We start from the raw sequence: 15,533 nt of genomic DNA on the forward strand, positions 1-15,533 counted from the left end.
GACATGTATAAAACTTTTAATTTTCCTGTTAATCCGTGTTAATAAAAGTTTTCATATTCTATTTCTATAAATCATCAGGGTGTATCACAGCACATTAGTGATATCATTATATATCTGTTGGTGGTATTCCAGTATTAGGTGTATTTTAACCTACTTGATTCGCAAGAAATAACTATAATCATTATATAAAGAATTAACAAATCAATTTAAAATAGAGCGATATATTCAATGTCTTTGCTTGTGAGAAAATAAAAGTACGCGAATTAGAAAAATTAGAAAAAAATTCTTTGAACATATAAGGAATTTTGTTTAGTTGGTGTGCACTAAAGAATATGATATAAATTTCGCACCTCGTATTATATTTGTGAGCTTTGCATATTATGTTCAAAAGTGATAGCATATCTAGCTCATTTGCCAAGGTTAAAATGTAAAAGGAGAACGTTATGGTGAACAATGCTTAAGATACTATAGAATTTCCCATTTGCTTTTGCCGACTTGACCCATGGAATATCAAGTTACAATGCATAGAAGAAAATGTTTCATATTGTTCGAACTTTATACCCATGATTTTGATGCCTAATGTGCTAGCAAAACAACAAATATAGCATAGTTATGGTTCACAAATATAAAGTTGTTAAGAAGAAATGAAATTCGACAAGAATTTTGTTATTACAGTTGAAAAAGGTTGTGGCAACTAACTTCACTATAATGATAGCTTTTTGGTACGAAGATATCTAAAATTTGAAGTTGTAAGGGTAATGTGTGCTAAATCTTGTACTAAAAAGAATACCAATATCACCCCTTGGGTTGGATAATTACCTTTTGTTTTCTCTATGACATTAGAGTAGAGACCAAATTTTGATTAGAAGGAATGGCGCAAAATCTTTACATGGTCAAAAAATGGTTGTTTAAATGGAGTTCTAAGGTCAACGAATGATCGGAACTAAAACTTGGGGTTGAATTCAACCACAATTGAAGTCATCTTTTTATTGTCTTTCTTAGCGTTGATGGTTGATGCATTAAAGCATGCTATATTTATAAACGATTAACAGAGAATAACATTATCTTTTCTTTTTTTGTTTGTCTTTATTTAATAATTATCTCTCTCAACAGGTAAAAAAACAATTTTTTAAGTGATATATTTAACTAATAAAACTGGAATAATGTAAAAATCTTACTTGATTTGATGACATAGTAAAATCCAAACTCCTCCATATCATTCCATGTAACAACCTTCGCTTCTAGAAACAAAATTAAATTTGAAGTTTGAAAATCAGTTAGGAGATAAGTTTAGAATTTTGAAATTTTGGATAGGAACCTGGTAACCACCCTCAGTTTGAAATTTAAAATATCCCAACCACCCCATCCCCAAATGTATATAAATAGGGGAGCACCTATAGGTAGAAAATCACTTCTCTCAAAAACTTATCCTCTCCCTTCTCTCTCTACAAAGAAATAACATTCTGTGGGCAAACACAAGAGGCAAGCTCAAAGAAGTGTTAGAAAAGAAGGTAGGGAATTATGCCTTTCTTACTTATGTTGGCATGTAGTATGCTTTATTTTGTTTTCTTCCATCCATGCATGGCTACCACCTTTCATGTATTTTATGGCATGAATTATTCTTTTTTTATCTCTCATCTACATTGAGCATGATTATCTATTTTGTCAATTATACCCTCTTGAATCCATTAATATGCATCCCATATCTTTTCCATGTGCATTTACATGACCCTTTAATCACTATTCCTTTTATGTTGAGAGTACATGCCCCTTTATAACGTTTTATTAAATTATTTAACATTCCCTAATTTTACTATGTGCCCTTACATGACCTTTGATACCGTTACATTATTATTATTCCTTTTATGTTGAGAGTACATGCCCCTTTATAACGTTTTATTAAATTATTTAACATTCCCTAATTTTACTATGTGCCCTTACATGACCTTTGATACCGTTACATTATTATTATTATTCCTTTAATATTGAGAGTACATGCTCCTTTTTATATCTTGTTCAAGGAACCCTATTTTATTATATGCAACTAAAATAACCCCTTATATCATTATTGCTCCTTTATTTTAAAGATCAAGGGTACATACTTCTTATAATATCTAATCCAAGTATTTCAAATACTCACTTTCTTACTATATGCACTTAGATTATACTTTTTACATTATATCATTAATATCTTCTTAGGGTCAAGAGTACATGTTTTCTTATAATTGTTTTATTCAGCTAATTAATATCCTATATTATTATATTGATATTCCCTTAGGGCCAAGAGTACATGCCTTCTTATGTCTTGTTCAACATATAGGTATATGTGTGATCTCTTACATGGTTATATTATTATTTATAATATTTTAATTCAATTATTTAAATTACTCTATTCCATCATGTGCATCCATGTAACCTATTATACCATTATGTTATCATCATTCCCTTAAAGTTAAGAGTACATGCTTTCTCAAATATTTTATTTAAAAATTTAATCCTATGTGCATCTATGTGATCTCTTCTATCATTATTCCTTTAAAGTCAAGAGTACATGTTTTTCATCAAAATATTTAATATTCTTATAATGTGCACTTATATGATTTTTCCCTTGTGTACGTTTAAAACAACCTAAATGTAAATTAAACTGAGGGAATGATCCTTCGGTAAGGGAAGGTGACCCCCGAAGACAAGATATCGATATGATCCTTCGGTAAGGGAAGGTGATCGATCGAGATAATCCTTCGGTAAGGGAAGGTGATAGAAAAACGTTTGGGATAAGAACCTTCGGTAAGGGAAGGGGACTATCCCATCAATTTTATATAATAATATATCTTTTTATATGACTCTCTTCTTGTGTATGTCTAAATAACCTTGATTGTAAATTAAACTGAGGGAATGATCCTTCGGTAAGGGAAGGTGACCCCCAAAGATAAGATATCGATATGATCCTTCGGTAAGGGAAGGTGATCGATCGAGATGATCCTTCGGTAAGGGAAGGTGATCACCAAAACGTTTGGGATAAGAACCTTCGGTAAGGGAAGGGGACTCCCACTTATACCGGTTTGAGCTTAATACCCTCCATATAAGTTATAAATTAAGAAAGAAAGAAGGCACGAATGAAAGCTTGAGTTCTATGTTTTCCTTAGATTTAATTATGATTTTGTTGATGTTATCCTTCTATTTTCCTATATGTTTCCCCTTTCTTTTACACACATGTTTTATAAAAAAAGAAGATGCATATTACATGCCATGTTATACGCTTGTTTTTAAAATCCCGCACGTGGGCTGGAGATGGATTTGGAGGTGTTACATAGCACTCCTACTGAGACGTTAGGTTCTCACTCCCTTTCTTTTCCCATACTATCTTCAGAGGAACATGGCACAGCGGATAGAGACGACGCAGTGCCCCCTCGAGGGTAACTTCTGAGTATGACCCCTCGAAGCACGCGTGGGTAATTGCGACCACTACTACCGTGCTCCAAACTATCTACTTAGGTCGAGAACTCGTGGAAGAAGAACCCCAGCTACCCGTCATAACCTTCCTAGATAGGGACGCTTCAACATCTAGGAAGCGGTCATCCAAGGTGGTACACCTTGAGTCCGACCCCGAGACCGAAGAAGAGAAATCCGACAACCCTGGCCAGAAAGAAGACACCATGGAGGAGGACCCAGAGGAGAAGTTGAACCCTTGTGGAGTCCCAAAGGTGGAATACGTGCCCTACTCTCCCATTTCGGCACCCCGTCGAGTTTTGGTTCATCCCACGCAACGGAACCAGGTCTTCACTGCGCGAAAGGGTGTTGGAGGGAGACCCCTAGTACCTCGATTCGTGAATAACTAAAGACTCCTGATCAAGGATAGGATAGGATGCAAGTAGGGGAGCCTCTTCGACGAGATTAGTTTAGGACGTAGTTAGCTTCTTTTCCTGTTTTAGTTCCCTACAAGTATTTTGAAACGTACTCATGGTTAAGATGTTTATTTCACTCTAATTCAAATTCCAACATTTTAGCGCTACTCGTTTTTCGCTCTACACGTATTTACTCCTGCCTCGCGTAACGATTAAGTCATTCTTTTTCTTGGATCAAGTGTGGCACCTTAGTTTTAAAACCTCCACGATAGTATAAGAACTTAGGGTGTTACATTATTGGTATCAGAGCAAAGTCGATCCTAGGAGATATGACTAATGAAGCCTCTTCCTATGGTTATCCATAAAAAGGGAATGTCCAGCAGTTCCCCCACCCTCTGCCGATGCACCCCAACGTCAAGGACGAGTCTTTGCCCTCAGCAGGTCTGTCAGAGGGTGTGCATCCTCATTTCAGGTAGATCATACCTTGCTAACCTAGTGTGCCTCCCTTTAGTAGGATTAGACATCATCCTAGGAATGGAATGGCTCAACGAAAACCGAGTCTTGTTAGATTGTTTTGAGAGAAAAGCCATCTTCCCTTCTCAATCCATACGAGACACACGTGACCTTCCAAGATCCTCCGAAGACACCAGTACGAGGCAAGAATATGCCTTGCTAAATTCGGTAAAAGCAGACTCCCATCAGGAGTTCTGTGAGATACCAGTAGTACACGACTTTTCAGATGTCTTTCCCGAAGATATACCCTCGTTTCCCCCAACACGAGAGGTTGAGTTCTCCATAGAATTGATACCTGGGATAGGGCCAATCTCCAGAGCCCCTTACCGGATGGCTCCAGTGGAGCTCACTGAACTGAAGAACCAACTAGAGGAGCTGCTGCAAAAAGGATGCATCAGACCAAGCGTCTCTCCCTGGGGAGCTCCAGTATTGTTTGTGAAGAAAAAGGACGGCAGCATGCGTCTCTGCGTGGACTATAGGCAACTCAACAAAATCACGGTGAAGAACAAGTATCCCCTCCCAAGAATAGATGACTTAATGGACCAACTACAAGGTGTAACAGTGTTCTCAAAAATTGACCTGAGATCAGAGTATCATCAAATAAGGGTAAGAGAGGAAGACATTCCAAAGACAGCATTTCGAACGAGATACGGACACTACGAGTTCACAGTAATGTCTTTTGGGTTGACCAATGTCCCCGCCGTCTTTATGGACTACATGAATAGAATTTTTCGACCTTACCTCGACAGTTTCGTGGTAGTATTCATAGATGATATTTTGATTTTCTCCAAGACAGAAGAAGAACACAGGGAGCACTTGCGTGTAATACTGGGAACCCTTCGAGAGAAAAAGTTGTACGCAAAACTATCCAAGTATAAGTTTTGGATGAAGGAGGTACAATTTCTTGGACACATGGTTTCCGGCGATGGAATATCAGTGGATCCCAGTAAGATAGACTCGGTACTAAACTGGGAAAGGCCGACGTCAGTCACAGAAATAAGGAGTTTTTTTAGGATTGGCGGGCTACTATAGAAGGTTCATAAGAGGGTTTTCTCAACTAGCCCTGCCGTTAACCCGTTTAACCAGGAAGGATACCCCGTTTGCTTGGACGCCAGATTGCGAAAGAAGCTTCCAAGAGTTAAAGTGTCGCTTGACATCCGCCCCAGTACTAGCCTTACCTAACCCCGACATGGCCTTCGAAGTTTACTGCGACGCCTCAGGACAAGGATTGGATTGCGTACTAATGCAATGCAAAAAGGTAGTGGCGTATGCGTCAAGACAACTGAAGACCCACAAAGCCAACTATCCAACTCACGACCTCGAACTAGCCGCGATAGTATTTGCGCTGAAGACATGGAGGCATCATTTGTACGGAGTTAGGGTTTCAAGTATTCTCCGATCATAAGAGCTTAAAGTACCTGTTCGACTAGAAGGAACTCAACATGCGACAAAGGAGGTGGATGGAGTTTCTTAAAGATTATGACTTTGTTCTAAATTACCACCCAGGAAAGGCTAACTTGGTGGCTGACGCTCTGAGTCGGAAGGTACTCAAGGCATCATGGCTGATGATAAAAGAGGCAGAGTTGATAAGGAATTTCAGAGACATGAACTTACAAGTCACCCTCGCTCCAAAAAGCATACGTCTGAACCACCTAATAGTGGCAAGTCAATTCAAAGAACAAATAACTAAGGCACAGAGTTCCGACCCCAACTTTCACGAAACCTTGCGCCTTGTCAAAGAAGGAAGATTGAAGGGCTTCACCGAAGGAGAGGACAAGGTATGGAGATACCAAGGTCGAATCTGTGTCCCAAGGGAAGGAGACCTTCAAAACAAGATTGCGGAAGAAGCCCACAAAGGAGATTTTACCATTCATCCTGGCATGACGAAGATGTACCATGATTTGAAGAAGATGTTCTGGTGGCCAGGGATGAAAAAGGATTTAGCCACGATCGTGAATAAATGCCTGGTTTGTCAGAAGGTAAAAATCGAACATCAGAAACCATCAGGGGTATTGCAACCCCTTGGCATCCCGAAGTGGAAATGGGAAGACATATCGATGGATTTCGTCATGGGACTACCCCGTACTCAAGCAGGGCGTGACGCTATATGGGTCATCGTGGACCGGCTTACAAAGACTGCCCATTTTCTACCAGTTAAGGCGACTGACTCATTGGAAAGACTAGCCACGCTATATATCAGAGAGATCGTGAGGTTACATGGGGTACCAACGACCATAGTCTCGGATAGAGACCCAAGATTCACCTCGAGGTTTTGGAACGCATTGCAGAAGGCATTCAGGACGAAATTGTGCCTAAGCACGTCATACCACCCGCAAACAGATGGACAAACGGAAAGGACCATCCAGACGTTGGAAGACATGTTACGAGCTTGTGTCCTAGACAGACCAGGAAAGTGGGAGAGTCACCTACCACTGATCGAGTTTGCTTATAACAACAGTTACCATGGTAGCATCGGGATGGCACCATATGAGGCACTGTACGGGCAAAGATGCCAATCTCCTTTATGCTGGTACGGGCCAGAAGAGAAAGGCTACTTAGGACCAGAGTTAGTAAGACAGACCACAGAAGATATCAAGAGGATAAGAGAAAGAATGCGCACCGCCCAAAGTCGACAAAAGAGTTATGCAGATCAACGAAGAAAACCCCTCGAATTTCAGGAAGGCGATCACGTATTCCTAAAAATCACCCCCACCACCGGGGTAGGGAAGGCTCTTAAGGTACAAAAACTAAGCCCCCGGTACCTGGGTCCATTCCAAATCCTCCGGCGTATAGGAAAGTCGGCATACCATCTTGCCCTACCACCAAATCTATCAAGACTACATGACGTGTTCCATGTGTCCCAACTCCGAAAATACCAGCACGATCCAAGCCATGTGTTGCAGCAAGAGGACGTAACACTCAAGGACGACCTGACTTTTGAACTACCAGCCATAGAGATTGTAGACAGAAGTACGAAGCAACTAAGGAGCAAGACGATACGACTGGTAAAGGTGGCATGGGGTAGCGGCAATTCCAGAGACTACACATGGAAAAAGAGGCAGACATGAGACAGAAGCTCCCGGACTTATTTACAGGTAACAATCGTGGTGAGGATCTCCTTTCTCCCCAACAGTAAGGAAATTTCAGTAGGACCCCTAAGTTATCTAAACGACCCTTATCGACCAAGTTCAGACATGGAATTTGGGGACAAATTCTTTTCTTATGGGGGTGATAATGTAACAACCTCCCCTTCTAGAAACAAAATTAAATTTAAAGTTTGAAAATCAGTTAGAAGATAAGTTTAGAATTTTGAAATTTTGGATAGGAACCTGGTAACCACCCTCAGTTTGAAATTTAAAATATTCCAACCACCCCATCCCCAAATGTATATAAATAGGGGAGCACCTATAGGTAGAAAATCACTTCTCTCAAACACTTATCCTCTCCCTTCTCTCTCTACAAAGAAATAACATTCTGTGGGCAAACACAAAAGGCAAGCTCAAAGAAGCATTAGAAAAGAAGGTAGGGAATTATGCCTTTCTTACTTATGTTGGCATGTAGTATGCTTTATTTTGTTTTCTTCCATCCATGCATGGCTACCACCTTTCATGTATTTTATGGCATGAATTATTCTTTGCTTATCTCTCATCTACATTGAGCATGATTATCTATTTTGTCAATTATACCCTCTTGAATCCATTAATATGCATCCCATATCTTTTCCATGTGCATTTACATGACCCTTTAATCACTATTCCTTTTATGTTGAGAGTACATGCCCCTTTATAACGTTTTATTAAATTATTTAACATTCCCTAATTTTACTATGTGCCCTTACATGACCTTTGATACCATTACATTATTATTATTCCTTTTATGTTGAGAGTACATGCCCCTTTATAACGTTTTATTAAATTATTTAACATTCCCTAATTTTACTATGTGCCCTTACATGACCTTTGATACCGTTACATTATTATTATTATTCCTTTAATATTGAGAGTACATGCTCCTTTTTATATCTTGTTCAAGGAACCCTATTTTATTATATGCAACTAAAATGACCCCTTATATCATTATTGCTCCTTTATTTTAAAGATCAAGGGTACATACTTCTTATAATATCTAATCCAAGTATTTCAAATACTCACTTTCTTAATATATGCACTTAGATTATACTTTTTACATTATATCATTAATATCTTCTTAGGGTCAAGAGTACATGTTTTCTTATAATTGTTTTATTCAGCTAATTAATATCCTATATTATTATATTGATATTCCCTTAGGGCCAAGAGTACATGCCTTCTTATGTCTTGTTCAACATATAGGTATATGTGTGATCCCTTACATGGTTATATTATTATTTATAATATTTTAATTCAATTATTTAAATTACCCTATTCCATCATGTGCATCCATGTAACCTATTATACCATTATGTTATCATCATTCCCTTAAAGTCAAGAGTACATGCTTTCTCAAATATTTTATTGAAAAATTTAATCCTATGTGCATCTATGTGATCTCTTCTATCATTATTCCTTTAAAGTCAAGAGTACATGTTTTTCTTCAAAATATTTAATATTCTTATAATGTGCACTTATATGATTTTTCCCTTGTGTACGTTTAAAACAACCTAAATGTAAATTAAACTGAGGGAATGATCCTTCGGTAAGGGAAGGTGACCCCCAAAGACAAGATATCGATATGATCCTTCAGTAAGGGAAGGTGATCGATCGAGATGATCCTTCGGTAAGGGAAGGTGATCGAAAAACATTTGGGATAAGAACCTTCGGTAAGGGAAGGGGACTATCCCATCAATTTTATATAATAATATATCTTTTTATATGACTCTCTTCTTGTGTATGTCTAAATAACCTTAATTGTAAATTAAACTGAGGGAATGATCCTTCGGTAAGGGAAGGTGACCCCCAAAGACAAGATATCGATATGATCCTTCGGTAAGGGAAGGTGATCGATCGAGATGATCCTTCGGTAAGGGAAGGTGATCACCAAAACGTTTGGGATAAGAACCTTCGGTAAGGGAAGGGGACTCCCACTTATACCGGTTTGAGCTCAATACCCTCCATATAAGTTATAAATTAAGAAAGAAAGAAGGCACGAATGAAAGCTTGAGTTCTATGTTTTCCTTAGATTTAATTATGATTATGTTGATGTTATCCTTCTATTTTCCTATATGTTTCCCCTTTCTTTTACACACATGTTTTATGAAAAAAGAATATGCATATTACATGCCATGTTATACGCTTGTTTTTAAAATCCCGCACGTGGGCTGGAGATGGATATGGAGGTGTTACATAGCACTCCTACTGAGACGTTAGGTTCTCACTCCCTTTCTTTTCCCATACTATCTTCAGAGGAACATGGCACAGCGGATAGAGACGACGCAGTGCCCCCTCGAGGGTAACTTCTAAGTATGACCCCTCGAAGCACGCGTGGGTAGTTACGACCACTACTACCGTGCTCCAAACTATCTACTTAGGTCGAGAACTCGTGGAAGAAGAACCCCAGCTACCCGTCATAACCTTCCTAGATAGGGACGCTTCAACATCTAGGAAGCGGTCATCCAAGGTGGTACACCTTGAGTCCGACCCCGAGACCGAAGAAGAGAAATCCGACAACCCTGGCCAGAAGGAAGACACCATGGAGGAGGACCCAGAGGAGAAGTTGAACCCTTGTGGAGGCCCAAAGGTGGAATACGTGCCCTATTCCCCCATTTCGGCACCCCGTCGAGTTTTGGTTCATCCCACGCAACGGAACCAGGTCTTCACTGCGCGAAAGGGTGTTGGAGGGAGACCCCTAGTACCTCGATTCGTGAATAACTAAAGACTCCTGATCAAGGATAGGATAGGATGCAAGTAGGGGAGCCTCTTCGACGAGATTAGTTTAGGACGTAGTTAGCTTCTTTTCCTGTTTTAGTTCCCTATAAGTATTTTGAAACGTACTCATGGTTAAGATGTTTATTTAACTCTAATTCAAATTCCAACGTTTTAGCGCTACTCGTTTTCTGCTCTACACGTATTTACTCCTGCCTCGCGTAACAATTAAGTCATTCTTTTTCTTGGATCAAGTGTGGCACCTTAGTTTAAAAACCTCCCTGATAGTATAAGAACTTAGGTGGTTACATTCCACATTAAATCTACTTATGAAAGAGATTAAGATTAGAAAGTTTTATAATTTATCCTTCACTATGAATGCATTGAGATATTTAAACAAAATTGGCAGGAGCTTAACTTTTATTTGGATGTGATTGTTTCGTTGGTAACATAAAGAGTATCAATTTCAAAACACTAATCTAAGTAAATTTTGCAAGAAGTTTTCCTCTTTTTACTAAAGTAAAGAACTTGTCAAATACATGTACTTTCGGGTATTAGGGATAGAGCTTCCATCAATTTCCCTTACATGTTCCGGCAAACTTTTTTTATTGGAAGACAATTATGTAGTACCATAACAAGTGCTATAATTTGCACCATTTATGTATTGTTTGGTAGAAATATGTTTCAAAAACTTCCATCGTATCGTTGTTAAGGTTTTATACACAATTCAATTTCTTTCTTGGAACAAAAAATTATAAAAGATAAAAAGGAACATATCAACACTCGTCGACATGGATAGGCCATTATTTTTATACTCTGAAAATTCATGGCTTTAAAAAACAAATTTCCTCTAATGGCCCATGCAGGTCTCGAACCTACGACCTTCGCGTTATTAGCACGACGCTCTAACCAACTGAGCTAATAGGCCTACATATTTCTTTGCTTAGTTTATCGACATGTATAAAACTTTTAATTTTCCTGTTAATCCGGTTATAAAAAAAATTTTCATATTCTATTTCTTTAAATCATCAGGATGTATCACAGCACATTAGTGATATCATTATATATCTGTTGGTGGTATTCCAGTATTAGGTGTATTTTGCCCTACTTGAATAGCAAGAAATAGCTAGAATCAATATATAAATAATTAACAAATCAATTTAAAATAGAGCGATATATTCAATGTCTTTGCTTGTGAGAAAATAAAAGTACACAAATTAGAAAGATTAGAAAAAAATTCTTTGAACATATAAGGAATTTTGTTTTGTTGGCGTGCACTAAAGAATATGATATAAATTTCGCACCTCGTATTATATTCGAGAGCTTTGCATATTATATTCAAAAGTGATAGCATATCCAACTCATTTGCCAAGGTTAAAATGTAAAATGAGAAAGTTATGGTGAACAACGCTTAAGATACTATAGAACTTCTCATTTGCTTTTGCCAACTTGACCCATGGAATATCAAGTTACCATGCATAGAAGAAAACGTTTCATATTGTTCGAACTTTATACCCATGGTTTTGATGCCTAATATGCTAGCAAAACAACAAATATAGCATAGTTTTGGTTCACAAATATGAAGTTGTTAAGAAGAAAATGAAATTCGACAAGAAATTTGTTATTACAGTTGAAAAAGATTGTGGCAACTAACTTAACTATAATGAAATCTTTTTGGTACGAACATATCTAAAATATGAAGTTGTAAGGGTAATGTGTGCTAAATCTTGTACTAAAAAGAATACCAATATCACCCCTTGGATTGGATAATTAGCTTTTGTTTTCTTTATGACATTAGAGTAGAGACCAAATTTTGATTAGAAGAATGGCGCCAAACCTTTGCATGGTCAAAAAATGGTTGTTTAAGTGGAGTTCTAAGGTGAACGAATGATCGGAACTAAAACTTGGAGTTGAATTCAACCACAAATAAAGTCTTCTTTTTATTGTCTTTCTTAGCATTGTTGGTTGATGTATTAAAGGATGCTATGTTTATAAACGATTAACAGAGAGTAACATTATGTTTTCTTTTTGTGTTTGTCATTATTTAATATTTATCACTCTCAACAGGTAAGAAAACAATTTTTTGAGTGATATATTTAACTAATAAAACTGGGAAAAGTTTAGGGGGCCAGCAACTTTATTAAATTCTGGCCAGCATGTACCAGCAAAGAAAAGTGAGTCATTGGATGAAATCTCACACCAATCTCACACCATTAAAATCATTATTGATGGTTATTTGATAGCTAAAATCACAAAAGTTGCTGTCCCCCTAGCACTCCTCATAAAACTGGAATAATCTAAAAATCTTACTTCATTTGATGACATAGTAAAATCCAAACTCCTCCATATCATTCCACATGAAATCTACTTATGAAACAGATTAAGATTAGAAAGTTTTATGATTTATCCTTCACTATGAATGCATCGAGATATTTAAAAACAATTGGCAAGAGCTTAACATTCATTTGGATTTTGATTTATGGCCCTCTTAGCAATAAAGGAAGAATGGGATGTGATTGTTACGTTGGTAAAATAAAGAGTATAAATTTCAAAACACTAATCTATGTAAATTTTGCAAGAAGTTTTGCTCTTTTTACTAAGGTATAGAACTTGTCAAATACATGTACTTTCAAGTATTAGGGATAGAGCTTCCATCAATTTTCCTTACATGTTCCGGCAAACTTTTTTGATAGGAAGACAATTATGTAGTACCATAACAAGTGCTATAATTTGCTCCATATACCTATTGTTTGGTAGAAATATGTTTTAAAAACTTTCATCGTATTGTTGTTAAGGTTTTATACGCAATTCAATTTCTTTCTTGAAACAAAAACTTATAAAAGATAAAAAGGAACATATCAACACTCCTCGACATGGATGGGCCATTATTTTTATACTCTAAAAATTCATGGGTTTAAAAAACAAATTTCTTCAAATGGCCCATGCAAGTCTCGAACCTGCAACCTTCGCGTTATTAGCACGACGTTCTAACCAACTGAGCTAATAGGCCTACATATTTCTTTTCTTAGTTTATCAACATGTATAAAACTTTTAATTTCCCTGTTAATCCGTGTTAATAAAAGTTTTCGTATTCTATTCCTATAAATCATCAGGGTGTATCACAGCACATTAGTGATATCATTATATATCTGTTGGTGGTATTCCAGTATTAGGTGTATTTTGCCCTACTTGATTCGGAAGAAATAGCTAGAATCAATATATAAATAATTAACAATTGAATTTAAAATAGAGCGATATATTCAATGTCTTTACTTGTGAGAAAATAAAAGTACGCAAATTAGAAAGATTAGAAAAAAAATTCTTTGAACATATAAGGAATTTTGTTTTGTTGGTGTGCACTAAAGAATATGATATAAATTTCGCACCTCGTATTATATTCGAGAGCTTTGCATATTATGTTCAAAAGTGATAGCATATCCAACTCATTTGCCAAGGTTAAAATGTCAAATGAGAACGTTATGGTGAACAACGCTTAAGATACTATAGAACTTCTCATTTGCTTTTGCCAACTTGACCCATGAAATATCAAGTTACAATGCATAGAATAAAACGTTTCAGATTGTTCTAACTTTATACCCATGGTTTTGATGCCTAATGTTCTAGCAAAACAACAAATATAGCATAGTATGGTTCACAAATATGAAGTTGTTAAGAAGAAAATGAAATTCGACAAGAATTTTGTTATTACAGTTGAAAAAGATTATGGCAACTAACTTAACTATAATGATATCTTTTTGGTACGAACATATCTAAAATATGAAGTTGTAAGGGTAATGTGTGCTAAATCTTGCACTAAAAAGAATACCAATATCACCCCTTGGATTGGATAATTAGCTTTTGTTTTCTTTATGATATAAGAGTAGAGACCAAATTTTGATTAGAAGAATGGCGCCAAACCTTTGCATGGTCAAAAAATAGTTGTTTAAGTGGAGTTCTAAGGTCAACGAATGATCGGAACTGAAACTTGGAGTTGAATTCAACCACAAATGAAGTCTTCTTTTTATTGTCTTTTTTAGTATTGTTGGTTGATGCATTAATGGATGCTATGTTTATAAACGATTAACAGAGAGTAACATTATGTTTTCTTTTTATGTTTGTCTTTATTTAATATTTATCACTCTCAACAGGTAAGAAAACAATTTTTTGAGTGATATATTTAACTAATAAAACTGGGAAAAGTTTAGGGGCCCAGCAACTTTATTAAATTCTGGCCAGCATGTAACAGCAAAGAAAAGTGAGTCATTGGATGAAATCTCACACCATTAAAATCATTATTGATGGTTATTTGATGGCCAAAATCACAAAAGTTGTTGTCCCCCTAGCACTCCTCATAAAACTGGAATAATCTAAAAATCTTACATCATTTGATGACATAGTAAAATCCAAACTCCTCCATATCATTCCACATGAAATCTACTTATGAAACAGATTAAGATTAGAAAGTTTTATAATTTATCCTTCACTATGAATGCATCGAGATATTTAAAAACAATTGGCAAGATCTTAACTTTCATTTGGATTTTGATTTATGGCCCTCTTAGCAATAAAAGAAGAATGGGATGTGATTGTTACGTTGGTAACATAAAGAGTATAAATTTTAAAACACTAATCTATGTAAATTTTGCAAGAAGTTTTGCTCTTTTTACTAAGGTATAGAACTTGTCAAATACATGTACTTTCAAGTATTAGGGATAGAGCTTCCATCAATTTTCCTTACATGTTCCGGCAAACTTTTTTGATAGGAAGACAATTATGTAGTACCAGAACAAGTGCTATAATTTGCTCCATATACGTATTGTTTGGTAGAAATATGTTTTAAAAACTTCCATCGTATAGTTGTTAAGGTTTTATACGCAATTCAATTTCTTTCTTGGAACAAAAACTTATAAAAGATAAAAAGGAACATATCAACACTCCTCGACATGGATAGGCCATTATTTTTATACTCTGAAAATTCATGGGTTTAAAAAATAAATTTCTTCTAATGGCCCATGCAGGTCTCGAACATGCGACCTTCGCGTTATTAGCACGACGTTATAACCAACTGAGCTAATAGGCCTACATATTTCTTTTCTTAGTTTATCAACATGTATAAAACTTTTAATTTCCCTGTTAATCCGTGTTAATAAAAGTTTTCGTATTCTATTTCTATAAATCATCAGGGTCTATCACAGCACATTAGTGATATCATTATATATCTGTTGGTGGTATTCCAGTATTAGGTGTATTTTGCCTTACTTGATTCGGAAGAAATAGCTAGAATCAATATATAAATAATTAACAATTCAATTTAAAATAGAGCGATATATTCAAT

General features: G+C 36.3%; 1 non-coding gene across 1 annotated transcript; it reads right to left on the minus strand.

Annotated features, from left to right (window-relative positions):
- Positions 1-11,052: 11,052 nt before the first annotated feature.
- TRNAI-AAU (transfer RNA isoleucine (anticodon AAU)) lies at positions 11,053-11,126 on the minus strand. Its single transcript has one exon. It is a non-coding gene; the product is annotated as a tRNA-Ile (tRNA).
- Between the last annotated feature and the right edge of the window lie 4,407 nt (positions 11,127-15,533).

The sequence above is a fragment of the Arachis ipaensis genome, chromosome B5, assembly GCF_059453495.1.
Source record: "Arachis ipaensis isolate K30076 ecotype BB chromosome B5, ASM5945349v1, whole genome shotgun sequence".
Taxonomy (NCBI): Eukaryota; Viridiplantae; Streptophyta; class Magnoliopsida; order Fabales; family Fabaceae; genus Arachis; species Arachis ipaensis.